Source organism: Schistocerca nitens, chromosome 11 (assembly GCF_023898315.1).
Source record: "Schistocerca nitens isolate TAMUIC-IGC-003100 chromosome 11, iqSchNite1.1, whole genome shotgun sequence".
Classification (NCBI taxonomy): domain Eukaryota; kingdom Metazoa; phylum Arthropoda; class Insecta; order Orthoptera; family Acrididae; genus Schistocerca; species Schistocerca nitens.
The window spans coordinates 191,834,763-191,850,673 of record NC_064624.1 but is presented as its reverse complement, the minus strand read 5'-3'; the positions used below and the strand labels follow the sequence as shown (position 1 = coordinate 191,850,673).

Here is a 15,911-nt window from a genome sequence, read left to right as displayed (position 1 = left end):
TGGATGTATGCACTGCAATTTGCGAAACTTTAAAGGACCAATACTTAAAGGTACATTTGTGTTATTTTTTCAAGTTTTGAAGATATATATGTGTGCATTTATACGTGCCATTCAGACGGTAATTAAGTATATAACATTACATGCACCATCAACAGAAGAAGAGTGGAATAAAATTGCCAAAGAATTTGATGAACTGTGGCAGTTCCCAAACTGCATTGGTAAGCCACAGAATTAAGTTACATAATATGGAGAAAATCTGATAATAATGAAATGTATTTAAAATGCTTTTAATGAAGTACACCAGACTCAGCTTTAGGCAGTTTTTTATCTCCCACACTGCAAGTCTATGTACTGCTACATAAAACTACTTACTTTTATTTTCAGGCGCAATGGATGGGAAACACATAGCATTTGCCCCACCACGAACTGCTGGCTCAACATACTTCAATTATAAAAAATTCCACAGTGTTGTTTTACTAGCTATTGTGGACGCTAGGTACCGATTCTCTTTGATTGACATTGGGTGCAATGGAAGAGCGAGTGATGGTGGGGTGTATGCAAACAGCCTGATCAGCAGTGCACTTCGGGAAAACTGTTCTTGCTGATGATGCCTTTCATCTGGAGCCATATATCATGAAACCCTACAGAGACTGCCAGAACCAGAAGTCCAAACAGATTTTTAACTACAGATTGTCAAGAGGAAGGCGAGTAGTGGAAAACACTTTCGGAATTCTGGCCAATCGCTTCAGAGTTCTTCTCAGTACAATTCGACTACCTGTTGAGAAAGTGGAATTAATTGTTCAGACTTTATGCATACTGCACAACTACTTGATTGAAGAGGCAGACACCACATATCTGACAGCTGCTGATACAGAAAACACAGACTTGTGCACCATAAACAATGGTTCCTGGCGAGGAGAGAAATCTCTCTCTAGCATACCCCAGCAGAGTGGAAATCGCACATCACTGTGTGCCAGGGAAGTGCGCGAAAAATTTTGTGAATTCTTTAGTACAACAGGTTATGTTTCATGGCAGTGGGAAGCCGTTAAGAAGTACAACTTTTAACAGTAATAATGTACAAAAGGCAATCGTTTTTTTAAAAATAACTATCAATGAAATGCAATGCCTTAACTTTAAAATCAGTTACAGATTTCTTTACGTATACCATCCATGATACATTTCATGACATTCAATTTCACGTCAGCCTTAATTGCTGGATTTTTCAATTTCTTCAATTCAGCAGCAACATACTGCCCAAACTTGTCATCTTCATTACTGCCACTAATTGAAACTCTAATGTCTCTTAAGACTGACAATGTTGAGGTGGCTAATTCATCCTCAGTGTCCTTCCTACGCCTCTTTCTGGCTGAAGCATAAGGCTGCTCACTTCGAGGTGATGGTGTTGACACAGGTGTACTTCCCTCTGACAATTCCACAGTAAATATGTCTTGGGAGTACTGGAAATAGAAAACTGATACAGTATTGTGCTACATACATATTACAACATCTAACATTAAAGTGGTTATGTAAACTACAGTGGTCTGTTTAAAGTTCTCTGTGTAAAATACAAGTAATGTAAGTAACATGTATGAAAGTGAAGTACTATTTTGTTGAAGCAAATATATACAATACAATCAAAGTGTTACATTCTTTTGGTCAAGAGAGCTTCATGCCTAATGAACTGTCATTTACATACATGAGAATACTGTTTATGCACTTACATTGCTGTTGTCATCTTCAATATATCCCTCATTTACTATGGTCTCTTCAGTAATTGTGGTCACCTCAGTATTCTGAATAGTTGATGTGTTATTCACTTGTTGCAATTACTATGTACAACTTTTATTTAAATGTAGGTAAATATTTACATAAGAGTAATTGATAGTGGTTGTGCTACATGGATTTGATGAGAGTGACTGTGGTATCTGAAATATTAAAGGCCCATGTTAGTCTATAGCAGATTGTGAACCGCTCATAACACTGAAAAATACGAATACACATGGTAGTATTAAAGTGTGATTTGTTTTCCAAATTACCATTCACTAATATAAGCATATATACTACTTGCGCTGGAATATCCATCTACAACCTGAAATCAGAATAAACTGTCTTACAGAAAGCAGAATCCCTACAAAGGAAGGCAACAAAATGTTCGTACTTACCATACGGCTTGGGATATTTGTCACTGTTTTCCTCGGTGTCACGTAGTCCTTCAAAAACTTCAAAGCATTGAACCACCACACAGCAGGCTCGTAAATTTCGCTTGCCCCTGCACCACTATCCTCACTGGCTCTAATTTTTTTTAGCTCTCCACAAAAGTGCGACCGCAGTGACATGAATAGAGTTTTGCAGTCCTCATCTGTTGCGTTGGGCAAAACTGCGTGAACTTTACTGCCTATCACTGCCAGTTTCTCTTTCCTGGCATTCTGAAATAAAGCAAGAGATGCAATGAAATCAAACACGAACTTTCGTAAGCTAAGGCATTGATATACGAATTGAAAATCATCGTGTAACATAATATGCATATTACTCAAAAATAAACGATGCTGACATACCTTATTATGATATAGCGGGTCCTGCGGGTTGTACATACAGTTTTCTTTGCTGTACACCTGAATGAGGATGCTTAAAGGCTGTTTGTTCATTCCATTTCTAGAATATGAAGCAATAAACAGAACAATAAGTGTTCACAAACAGCTAGTATAAAAGAAAGTCAACTGGCAAAAAAAAAAGTACTATTTTTTACTGCATTTATGAAAACCTACTAACTGAAAAAAATGCGGAAAATCTCCGACACGAAAAACTGTAATTTGTCTCTACACACCCAACCATAAACAAACAACAAGCAGAAAGCACTGCGACTGCGGTACCCACTTCTGCGCATGCGCAAGTTTCGCAGCCTAGTGCGCATGCGCGAGTTGACGGGAATTGCTCTCTATTCCGGTGCGCGGATAATGTGTCTGCTAATTTTCGTAGTTTCACCTGTTCTACCACTAGATGGCTGTCGCGACAGACCAGTACCGTTCGCGGCGGACCGACGTGTAATACCAGCTTTAGATTTTCGTCCCCCTTTACATACTGCATTACCCTTTCAATATCCTCATACACTTTCTCTATCTGTTCATCTTCAGCTTGCGACGTCGGCATGTATACCTGAACTATCGTTGTTGGTGTTGGTCTGCTGTCGATGTCTACTCTATAGTGCAGTGTTTAAGTGAATTTCAGTGTTGTGCATCCCCTTTTGTACATGTTGTGAACAGAAACCATACTGTCAGTAGGTGTGTGTCTTATTTCTTGTGAACGAAAACCAGACTGTTACAATGTTTTTTTTTTTTTTTTTTTTTTTTTTAAATTGTGCCTGTCTACTTAGTGTGTGTCTTAATTAGCATCACCAACCCCATGTTTTTCTATTTTAACTTCTACAACTTTCCACCATTTCACAATTTTTAAGAAAGTACTGGTTTATCACCTGGTTTTTTTATTGTTTGTTATCTTCTCATTATGTTTGAACTCTTCTGTAGGCTGCAGAACGGCTTATTAAGCTGCTGCTGCTGCTGCTGCCAGCCCCCCCCCCCCCCTGCGTAGGATTAAAAGATACAAGAAATGTGTAGCTCCAGAAAAGGTAAAAATGTGCTTTACAAACAACATTATTTACTACAAATACAGTAGCTACAGGGCTATTACAAATGATTGAAGCGATTTCATAAATTCACTGTAGCTCCATTCATTGACATATGGTCACGACACACAACAGATACGTAGAAAAACTCATAAAGTTTTGTTCGGCTGAAGCCGCACTTCAGGTTTCTGCCGCCAGAGCGCTCAAGAGCGCAGTGAGACAAAATGGAGACAGGAGACGAGAAAGCGTATGTCGTGCTTGAAATGCACTCACATCAGTCGGTCATAACAGTGCAACGACACTTCAGGACGAAGTTCAACAAAGATCCACCAACTGCTACTCCATTCGGCGATGGTATGCGCAGTTTAAAACTTCTGGATGCCTCTGTAAGGGGAAATCAACGGGTCGGCTTGCAGTGAGCGAAGAAACAGTTGAACGCGTGCGGGCAAGTTTCACGCGTAGCCCGCGGAAGTCGACGAATAAAGCAAGCAGGGAGCTAAATGTACCACAGCCAACAGTTTGGAAAATCTTACGGAAAAGGCTAAAGCAGAAGCCTTACCGTTTCGAACTCATTGATGGGGACATGCTGCGCCGAGTGTGGGAGGAACTTGATTATTGGCTTGATGTCTGCTGAATCACTAAAGGGGCACATATCGAACATTTGTGAATGCCTAAAAACACTTTTTGAGTTTTTGTATGTGTGTGCAAAGCATTGTGAAAATATCTCAAATAATAAAGTTATAGTAGAGCTGTGAAATCGCTTCAATCATTTGTAATAACCATGTATTTATTTACATTAATTTGTAATGCAGCCAAAGAGGATAACAACGACCGGTACATGTTAAATCTCTAGCATAAAAAAATTGGGCACCAATTCAAGCTACATTTCGTAAAATCTTTAGGTGGCTGGCAGTAAGAGGCACACTTCTTCTCACCAAGAGAGCACAGCCCTGGACTCTTATAGCTTGCCCATGGATCCCTCCATTGTTAACAAAATGTACATCCTTCTGATTTTTTTTTTTCTTTATTGAATTTCAATTCCCCATCTGGGGCGAGCTGGCAGCAGCATATGCGATGCTCTTCAGCCAAAAGACAATAATGATACAACGGGAAAGACATTTAAAATTACAAAGGAGAAAATACAGCGGACAAAAATATATAAAAAAAATGGGGAACACAATGGACGAAAACAGACAAAAAGGGGGCGACTGTAAAATGAAGACAAAAACCTTAAAAAGTATTGAGCACAAAAAACCACATACTGTGACAGTTAAAAGAACACAATGCGAAGTATGGCTGCAGCATAAAAGTGTCGATGGACGGCGTAGCACATAATGATCACCGACAGTAACACTATGCTCAAGTCCAGCACACAATTAAAATCACAGCTCGCGACGCACAGGAGAACAGCACCAAACACGACACTGATGTAGCACACTGATGACGACGGGCAAAACACAGGATCTGCCAGGGGCATGGAGATGAGGGTGATGGGAGGGAGGGGGGAGAGGGGGGGGGATACAGGTGGGGGTGCATCTAAGAGGGCTGTGGAGGGAAGGATGTGGGAGGGACACAGTTGAGGAGTGGTTACAGGGACTCAGGGCGAGAAAAATCCGTTCTGGGAAAATGAGAGGAGAGGAAAAGGGGTCCCTGGGGAAGGGAGCGAGCAAGGCCAGGTTACAGTTGAAAGGAAGGGTATATGTCACGGCGAAGTTCAGTATTCGGGAGGGGGAGGTGCTGGAAATTGCCCTGATGAAGGAGATGACATCCTTCTGAGATTTTTTTTCTTTAGTGCGATTTCATTCCCCTGCCCCATATGGGCAGGGGAGGGCTGTCAGTGGCACAATCCGGTTGGGGCTCTTCCAAGTCTAAGATACACCCTGGGTGTAGCCCAGGCAGTGTGAGTCCTCGATTAGGAACTGAGGGGATCCAACCCTCAAATGGTTCCTTCTGAGATCACAGCTTCACATACATATAAACGGCTACATAATGTGCACCTTCACTCGGCGTTAGTGGTGGGCAGGAAATCAAGTACCTGTTAGAAATCACAATGATTGAGAAGTCACATATATCACAATAAACACTTTAAAGAATCTAACTGTGATTTCAGTCACAATTAGCAGTCGCAAGTAGCATTTCACATACAACGCCGTGTGCTACCTGTTGGCCGAATTTCGCACTGCTTTCTGTAAACCTGGTGTCATGCTGTGGAATTAGCTGCGATGTCAGTGAGAAGTCGCGGCTAGAAGTCGCCAGCAGCAACTTAACAGCGCAGTTAACTGAGCCGTCTCTTGGCCAAAGTTCGTACTACGCTCTTTCTCTGTGATTCGCTATCAAGTCCAACTGCAATTTCTGTGACAAATCACAACTAGAAGTCACAAGTAACAACTAAAAATCGCAGTTAACATTATTTGCCTAGTTCCATCTGTTGACTGACGTTCGTACTTTGTTATAATAACCTTGTGCCTCACGAGATCGATGTAGTGTGTATGCATATTATATGACGACATGCACATTTAGCACCAGTTATGGTTTGTCAAACACAGCTGTGACTCGGAATGTATTATATTACTAAAATCAACATTTGCCTTTTTCTCCTGAAAATATCATTTAGAGACAAGTAACCTAACAATGTGTTTGATTCTGCTTCCACTATGAAAGTTGTGGTTAATACTCCACATGCCTACAGGACTTTGAAATGTTAACACAGCAGAACTCAGACACCTGTATAAGTACAGGTATAATGAAATGAAAACAATATTATTGAGTCATATGAACGCCTCACTTTTGTTCCGACACACTTCAAGACTCTGGAGAAAAATCTTACATCTGGTGTTCTACAAGGCAACTGCACTCACAAGAACTTTTTGCTGACACTACAACCACCTTCATGAGTAAGCTTCTCCTGTGTTACCTTCAAGTACTGCACTATTCCTGATTTAACTGGAAGATCCATACTTCCCACTTTCATATCAACAGCCTTAAAAGGCACAGTCTAGACTACGGGTTATGTTGCAGGTCAGCACCACCACATCAAGATTATGGCGAAAGGGGGGAGGGGGGGGGGGCATGTCACTCTCCAACAAGTCTTTACCAATAATCAAATGGTGGAAAAATTACAGGTATAGGACGACTTAACGTGGGGAAGATGAGATTTTCACTATTCACTCACTGTATTTAACATTTATTTACCATTCCTTTAAAATAGCACAATAGCTTCAATTAAACACAGTTCAATCACTCATTCTGTACACTTATTTCATAATTATGGCACTTTTAAACTGCATATCCTCTAAGAGTTGTCTTGGAACTTCACGATGCTCTCTCAAGAGTCTTGGTGTGGATAGATACGTACAGCAACCAGTAATCAGTGTCGGAACTGCGTCTGCAAAATTACAAGGATTATTAAACATTTTTCATGTCACTAATTACAAGCAATGTAATTGACAGAGTAGTATTGCCAATATTTCCTGTAATGAAAGCCACTCAATGGGGGATGTTTCACATTTGGAAGAAGGATCTCACTTATGTAATTAAGTTCGTTGAGACACTTAGAAAATAACCTCTCATCTGACAGTCTAAAGACGCAGTGGCAAATTCTCCAGATCTGTTGACAATGATATTTTGAATTATCACTCCACTGAGTGACTGAAACGTAATTCGGGTACCTGTGAACATCACAATAAGCTAGAATTTGTTTCCTAGACAAGACCTGTTATGGTAATGTATGGCTTCTTACATGTTAATTACACTATTAATATTTTCACAATTGTTTTGTTCATACAAAATTAAAGCCAACGGAGGAACAAACGTAAAACATAATTACTAATGACAGTTTTGTTGAGATGCAATTTTCTGCCTGGGCAAGTGTAACTTTTTCATTTGGTGATAAATCGCAGGAGTCATGGAAATCCCATAGTCGCAGGAGTTAACCACGACAAAGCACAGTTAAGAATAACAGATACTGAAAATTAGCAGACACAACAGATATCGGAAAATCACAGATTAGCCCATCACTACTCGGCGTAATTAGGCTACAGCAACCATAACACATTGCATTTGGGGAGACATGGAAATACACCCCGCTTCAAAAATTGTATTGCATGTCGCCGCGCCCAAGCAAATTGTTCACGTTTCAGCTTGCATAGGTTATTATATACCAACCGGACTTTTTTTTTTAAATTTCAATTCCCCCTGAAGGGGGTGGGCTGGCAGCAGCTTAGTATGCCGCTCTTCAGCCTACAGACTTAGTTTTTATAGATGAAGAGTATAAATAATAAAAACAGGCGATAAAATCGGAGACTTAAATAGTAACATGGCGAAAAAATCGCGGAACTTAAAACATAGAACAAAGGCATGATGCTGCTAATAAAATACATACAAAGCAGACAGGTAAAATAATAGACAGACAATTAAAAACCACGGCAACAGTCTGGTTTCTGTTTGCAACACTAGAAAGACGAACAACACGGAACATTCACTGGAACACTGCACTAAAAAGTTGGCAAATGTGACATACCACAGCCGAGTGCAGGTGGGGGGAAACTGGATAGTTTTATATTTAAAAATGTTATTTGTAGTACACATTGCAAGAAGTCACAAATTTTCCGTATTTTTAAATAAAATCATGTCTTTTTAACCTGCCACAGATTGAATTTTATAAAGAATTGTAATCAGTGTCAACTGTATAACATTTTGTCACACTTGTGATTTTATTTTACAAGTATATACAGAAGTAGAGTATGGTAACTTATGTGGACATCTGGCGGCATTAAGTTAACCTCCCATCTCTTCTTCTACGTCAGCGACAGATGGCAGCACGTACATTCCTTGCAGGTGGTCGGCGGCTTTCAATATTTCCCATTGAGACTTGTGGTACGTAAATTATCACACTTAATAAACACATGGTTTAGTACGTATCGAGCAAGTCACCATAAACTGAATTATAGAGCCGAAGGAGAGAACCCTGATGCTACTTGGGACCCTATTCTTGATTAAGTGTAGGTATACCATGTATTTCGTGTTCACATAGAACAAGGCACCCCCTTCCATCCTGTTTTTTCCCCACCTACCCTCTCTCTGACTCCCTGGTCACCCCCTTTTGCTCTCCCCTCCACTGCCTTTCCCAGTCCTTCTCGTGTCCACCCAGACCCCCCCCCCCCCCTTTTTCTATGTCCCCTCCCCCACATGCCGTCGTGTTGCCTCTACAGTGCTGGTTTAAGTGAGTGTTCGGTGTTATGCGTCCCCTGTCAGTGTTGCGACCAGACACCATACTGTCGCTAGTTGTGTCTTTATCTCAGGCGAACAGAAACCAGATTGTCGCCGTATTTTTTAAATGTGCATGTCTCCTTCCTGTGTGTCTTCATTCATCTGCATCGTCAACGTCGTGTTATTGTATTTTATGTTCTGCCACTTTCCGTCTTGTTACTGCTTTTAACAAAGTCACCGTTTTATCGCCTTTTTATATGTTGTTTGTTCTCTCACCACTGTTTGTTTAACTTTTCTCTCGGCTGTAGAGCAGCATGTTAAGCTGCTGTCAGCCCGCCCCTCCAAAGGTTGGGGGGGGGGGGGGGGTCGAAAATCAATATAGGGGAAAAAATAGAACTAGTGAGCCCAACAAATATGTAAGATAAATGGATAATATCCAAACCTCTTTACGACCTCATCCCCTTCCCACATCTTATACTACTTGTAGCAACTGCACCGTCTTGTTTCAAGTCTCTTGTATCTGAAACGTTCTAAAATTTCTGATACTGAAGAGAAGATTTCTACAGCTTCTAGTACAAGACTTTCAACAGAAAGGGGATGGAAGTGAAAAGATTTAAGCATAATCTCCCCACTCATGGTTTGTGGAATCATTTATGAGAGAAAACAGATTAGTTTACATAAAACACTCCAGAGCCTGTGTAAATCTACATGGATACTCTGCAAATCACACTTAAGTGGCTGACAGAGGATAACACCAGAAACCATCAACAGTTACTTCAATGAACTCCAAACAAAATAGAGAATGTGCCACTGTCTAATATAATAAATTATGATGAGACGGGCCTTACGGATAGTCGTGGAAAATGAAGTATAATCACACAGAGGGGAACTAAATGCCATTAAAGGGTGATGGACTCTAGAAAGGTATCAACCCCCACGATGTTTCCAGCCACTGTAGATGGCACTATGCTATCCCCTTATGCTGTGTATAAGGCTTTGCATTTATATCAAAGCTGGACCAAAGGTAGGCCAAAATGTGCAATATACATTCAGATGAAGTCTGGCTGGTTCAGTGTGTTCTGCTTCGAGGATTGGGTCCTTGTGGTTGCTGTCCTATGTCTGAAAAAGGAATAAGGGAAGACATTTGCCACTGGAGACGATTTATCATCACACCTGTCGAAGAATCAGTTAAGCGGTGTCAAGACAACAACGTAAGATTTATATACGAGGGCCGTTCAGAAAGTAACCTCCGGTTGATTTAAAAAAATACACCAAGTTAAATAAAAATATTTTAATATATACATCTTACAACTACATCTTTGCACTATTTTTCTACATAGTCTCCATAGCGATTGAGGCACTTATCGTATCTCTTCACAAGCTTTGAAATTCCTTCTGCATAAAAATCACCCGCTTGTGCCTGGAGCCAGCCTGTGACCGCATCTTTGAGCTCTTCGTCGTCATCAAACCGCTGTGACCCGAGCCATTTCTTCAAATAAATGAAGAGGTGATAATCACTTGGCACCAGGTCTGGGCTGTAAGGTGGATGGTTGATAACGTCCCACTTGAAGGACTCAAGAAGGGCCGTTGTTCTGCGAGCAGAGTGAGGACGGGCGTTATCGTGCAAAAAAACGATACCGGAAGTCAGCATACCACGTCGTTTGTTCTGTATAGCCCGTTGTAACTTTTTTATTGTTTCACAGTACACATCTCGATTAATGGTCGTACCACGTTCCATGAATTCAACCGACAACACCCCTTTGGCATCCCAAAACACCGTTGCCATCAGTTTTCTGGCAGAAAAATCTTGCGAGGCTTTTCTTGGTTTGGTAGGCGAATTTGAATGTGTCCACATCTTTGATTGTTCTTTTGCCTCAGGGTTCACGTACTTAATCCAGGTTTCGTCACCAGTCACGATTCTGTTTAACAATGGTTCTCCTTCGTCCTCATAACGTGACAGAAAGTCTAATGCAGAGGCCATTCTTTGAGTTTTGTGGTGGTCGATAAGAATTTTGGGCACCCATCGTGCACAGAACTTACGGTAACCCAATCTTGCTGTCACTATCTCGTACAAGAGAGTCTTAGAAATCTGTAGAAAACCAGTAGACAACTCCGACATTGAGAAACGTCGATTTTCACGAACTTTTGCATCAACTGTCTGAACGAGTTCGTCAGTCACCAATGATGGTCTGCCACTCCTCTCTTCATCACGAACGTTTTCTCGTCCACTTTTAAATAAACGTACCCATTCACGGACAACTCCTTCACTCATAACTCTCGGTCCGTACACGGCACAAAGCTCACGACGAATAGCTGCTGCAGAATATCCTTTGGCTGTAAAAAGCCTTATGACAGCACGCACTTCACATTTGGCGGGGTTTTCTATTGCAGCACACATTTCAAACTGCCACAAAAACTAAACTAGCGCAGGTACGACGTTCACTCGACCACGGCTTGATGCCGACTGACCTGTTGAGTGCGTGAACGCAGAGATGGCGTCACTACTCCCCCCACAACCCGCACTGTGACCAATCGGAGGTTACTTTCTGAACCGCCCTCGTACCTTCCAGCAAATTCAGCTCACCTAACACAGCCACTGGGCATGGCATTTTTTAGGATTGTTAAAAACAGATGAATGAAAGAAAGGACAAGGAAGAGACAAGGCAACAGTTCCTAAGGATGAATTTCCTCTGCTTTTGACTGTGTACTTCTCAATATCTAAGGAGGGCTCCTTTGAAAGTTGTTATGTTGAACTAAAAGATATGAACATAATAGTCATATCAATTTACAGAATTCCAAGAAGTGCAGTTACTAAAACTTTCTTGTCCAAAGTCCAGTGTCTTCTTGATAAACTTAATAAAGTAAGGAGGAAAAATATCATCATAGCAGCTGATTGTAATGTAAATGTGATAAGTCAAGACAGTGACTCAAAACAATTTGTTGTCACAATACAGAACTCTGGTTTTAAACTAAATTTTTGTGCATTCACTAGAGAAAATGCCAATATAGCTACTTGTATAGAAAACAGCTTAACAAAATATGTGTTCGAAGATTGAAAACAAGTCCTGTTTGGACTTAGGAATTTCTGACCATTCTGCATTGTTTATTCAGCTGCCAGGGAAAAAATAAACCAAATGTTAAGAAAGGTTTTATGAAGAGAGACTTAAGTAAAAGTAACTTGAACCTGTTCCATGAAAAGATAGATGCAGTGAGAGGGCCCATAACTAATAGTGTGTCAAGTATTGTTTTCTAAGAAGTTTTCTAGAGGTATTAAATGAATCATTCCCACCTAGGATCTGCCACCAAAAAGTTAAAAGTAAACTAAACTGTATTGCTCCAGGCTCAAAAGTATCTAGTGCTCGAAAACGAGAGCTACATAAAGAAATGGAACTCAATAAAAACCTTGAATTTGTTAACTATGTCAGTTGTTAGAGCGTTGTATTTAAAAGTGCTGTTAAAGCGGCGAAAAGAATGTCAAATAATAAGTTCATTTTAGGACATAAGAATAAGACTAAACAGTATGGTCTGTTATTAAATCAGAATTAGGTACAACAATTAACCTACAGGAAATTTCATAAATCAAAGAACACAATGATACTATTTCAAACCCTGCTCTAATAGCTCAATGTTTTAATAAGTTTCTCATAAATGTAACAAAATCTAAAGTAAATGGGACTACTTATTAAAACAGTGTGAATTTCTTTGGCCTGCACCAGAATAGTGACCCCTTCATGACATTTCATTGGTAAAGGCTCAGCCGAAGATGTAAAAAAGTGCTATTTTGTCCTTAGAAAAGCAAAAATGCTACAGGGTGGGATCAAATAAAGTAATTAAATTTGTACACAATAAAATAGCATACTCTCTGTCCTTAATAATCAGTCATTTGAGTAAGCCAACTTCCCTGATGTGCTTAAGAATACAGAGGTGAAACCACTACACAAAAAAGGACCAAAAGAGGATATGGTTAATTACCTCCCCATCTCTATCCTTCCAGTGCTATCCCAAGTATTTGAAAAAATAGCTGCATTCCAGATAACAAATTTTATTGTGAAACATGGCGTTATTCTTAAAAACCAATATGGGTTCCAAAAAGGGAAAAGCACCATGAGTGCTATTAATGAATTCATTGAAAAAATTTGCTCATCACTAGACAAAAGCATCAAAGTAGCAGGTATCTTCTGCAACATTACAAAGACATTCGATTTTGTGACTCATTCCATGCTGCTTTATAAACTAGACAAATATGGCATCAGACAAAATGCTCTGCAGTGGCTCAGTTGTTATGTGACAAACAGGAAGCAAATGCTAATCATAACATCTAATTCCATAAATTATGCATCTCAGTGGGATACAATATCACAAGGAGTCCCTCAAGGCTCATTCTTAGGGCCAATATTGTTTCTCTTTTACGTAAATGATTTACCTCTTAATATCAATGCCCAGCTCATCATGTTTGCTGATGATACTTCAGTACTTCTTGAAAAACAAAATGTGGGAGAAATTCCAGATGGTGTTATAAACACACTAAACAACCTAGATACATGGCGTCTATAAAATGGCCTTAAACTTAACTTTTCAAAGATCTTGTTTACACAATTTTGAACCAAACAATAGAAAAACAGTGACATCAGTATTGTACATAAAAATCAAGTTGGACGAAAATCTAAGCTGGCAAGCACATATAGATTATTTAACTACAAAATTAAACAACCTTGCCTTTGCAATAGATATACTATCTGGTATAACAGACATAAGCTGCAGAAAAGTGGTGTACGACAGTTACTTTGAATTCATAGTTAGATATAGTGTAATTTTTTGGGGAAATTCAAGCTACATGTCATGAATCCTGGTACTTCAAAAAAGAATTGTTAGAAAAATGTGTGCAGCCCCTCCAAGAACATTCTACCACCCATTGTTCCAGACCCTAACAATATTACCTATCCCTGCATGAAATTATCATCTTTTTACATAGTAACCCTGAGCTAACACAAGAAAACCATTTCAAACATATGTACAATACTAGACACAAAGAAAATTTCATGCTTCTACAACATCACTTAAAACTCTACCAACAGACACCCCAGTACACGGGAATGAAAATTTACTAAAATCTCAAGGGTAGAGATGTTCGGAGCACGGAGAGAAAACTACATGATCTCCTGGTGGAAAAATGCTACTATTCAATTCAGGAATTTTTGAATGATGAAATTATCATTTGAATAGTGTGACAGTATTGTGTATAATATTGTATACATATATAAAGATAATGTACTGTTACATCATAAGAAAAACCAATAATATTACTATGTCCAATATCAACCTGTACTGCTAAAAAGTAGTGTTAGGGAATTATGTATATCATAAGGCTAAAATAGATGTACAGTGTGTACAGTGTGATCAGATGATCTGTAAATGTATGTTATGAGACAAATAAAATATAAATAAAAAATTGAAAAAGCTGTGACTCCTTGAAGGGAGAAAATGTTATTGCTGGACTTAGGAAATTCAGGATTTCATGTCAGACAGCAGTAATGTGTTGTCAGTGCACCTGGGTACTGGTGTACAGCTAGACAAAAACCAGGTTAACAACAACCTTGAAGAATCCACTAATGCTGTTGTCAATGGTTCTTTCTCCTTCGACAAGCCCAGACTCCTAAAAAAAAAATATATATATATATTAAAAAATGGCAAAACTAAATGTCCAACCCAGTAGAAGTGTTAGTGTTGATGACTTTGAGGATGTGTATGGGGAGGATATATCCCCCTGTGCCCCCTCCACTTTACAGTGACTGAACCCCTTCTACATATGAACAGGCCAAGCAAACGAAAATGAATGCCAAGAAAAACAGAAAAAAAAAAAAAAAACTGATTCATCATCAGAGGATGAAGGTGTCTTCTCTGTGCAGGACAACAATGAAGATCTGATTTTGTCCTTTTCAGATTCTACATCTACATCCATACTCTGCACGCCACCTGATGGTGTGTAGTGGAGGGTACCTCTATCAGTTCTCCCTTCTATTCCAGTCTCGAATTGTTCGTGGAAAGAAAGATTGTCGGTATGCCTCTGTGTGGGATCTAATCTCTCTGATTTTATCTTCATGGTCTCTTCGCAAGATATACGTAGGAGGGAGTAATATACTGCTTGACTCCTCGGTGAAGGTATGTTCTCAAAACTTCAACAAAAGCCCGTACCGAGCTACTGAGTGTCTCTCCTTCACAGTCTACCACTGGAGCTTATCAATCATTTCCGTAACGCTTTTGCGATTATTAAATGATCCTGTAACGAAGCGCGCTGCTCTCCATTGGATCTTCTCTATCTCTTCTATCAACCCTATCTGGTACAGATCCCACACTGGAGAGCAATATTCTAGCAGTGGGCAAGCAAGTGTACTGTAACCTATTTCCTTTGTTTTCAATGAATCTCAGTCTGGCATCTGCTTTACCGATGATTAATTTTATATGGTCATTCCATTTCAAATCACTCCTAAAGCAGGGTTCCCACGGGGCGTGACACGCTAGCGTGAGACATGCTGTCCTGGAACACTACCGTGTGAACGAAGAGACACGAGTTTGACTGTGACGTCACGGGCAGGCGTGAGGGCTCATATTTCATATCAAACGAGTTTGATTTTCAGTCATGAGTTTGCCTTGTCTGTGACTGAGTCAGATTACATCATCTAGTGCTATGAACAACAAGATGGCAACTAGTGCCATTAAAGGTCGTGTGATCAAGTTGCAAGACAGTGAAACTTTAGAACTTCTGGAACTTTATGCTACTGAGCAGGTCTTGTATGATGAAAGCAGAGAAGAATACAGAGACTGAGATGCAAGAATGGCTGCTGCCAAAAGAATTAGTGATGTGCTCCAAATTCCAGGACTCTGACTGAAAGAAGTAACTGCGAAATTTAAAAACTTGAGGAGTTCGTGTTGTCAGGAACTGAAGAAAATAATCGAAAACAAACGGTCTGGAGCTGGCACTGACAAGGTTAATAAACCAAAAATCTTCTGGTTTGACAAGATGAATTCTTTCATTCCCCCATTCGTTCAGCAACGACCCACACTATCAAATCTGGTAAGTGAAATA

The 15,911-nt window shown here is 39.9% G+C and overlaps 1 long non-coding RNA gene across 1 annotated transcript; it reads right to left on the bottom strand.

Moving 5' to 3' along the window:
* Positions 1-398: 398 nt before the first annotated feature.
* LOC126213435 (uncharacterized) lies at positions 399-5,108 on the bottom strand. The gene is made up of 4 exons (XR_007541169.1): positions 2,556-5,108; positions 2,163-2,426; positions 1,722-1,925; positions 399-1,457 (listed from the first exon to the last, which is right to left on the bottom strand). It is a non-coding gene; the product is annotated as an uncharacterized LOC126213435 (long non-coding RNA).
* Positions 5,109-15,911: the final 10,803 nt, after the last annotated feature.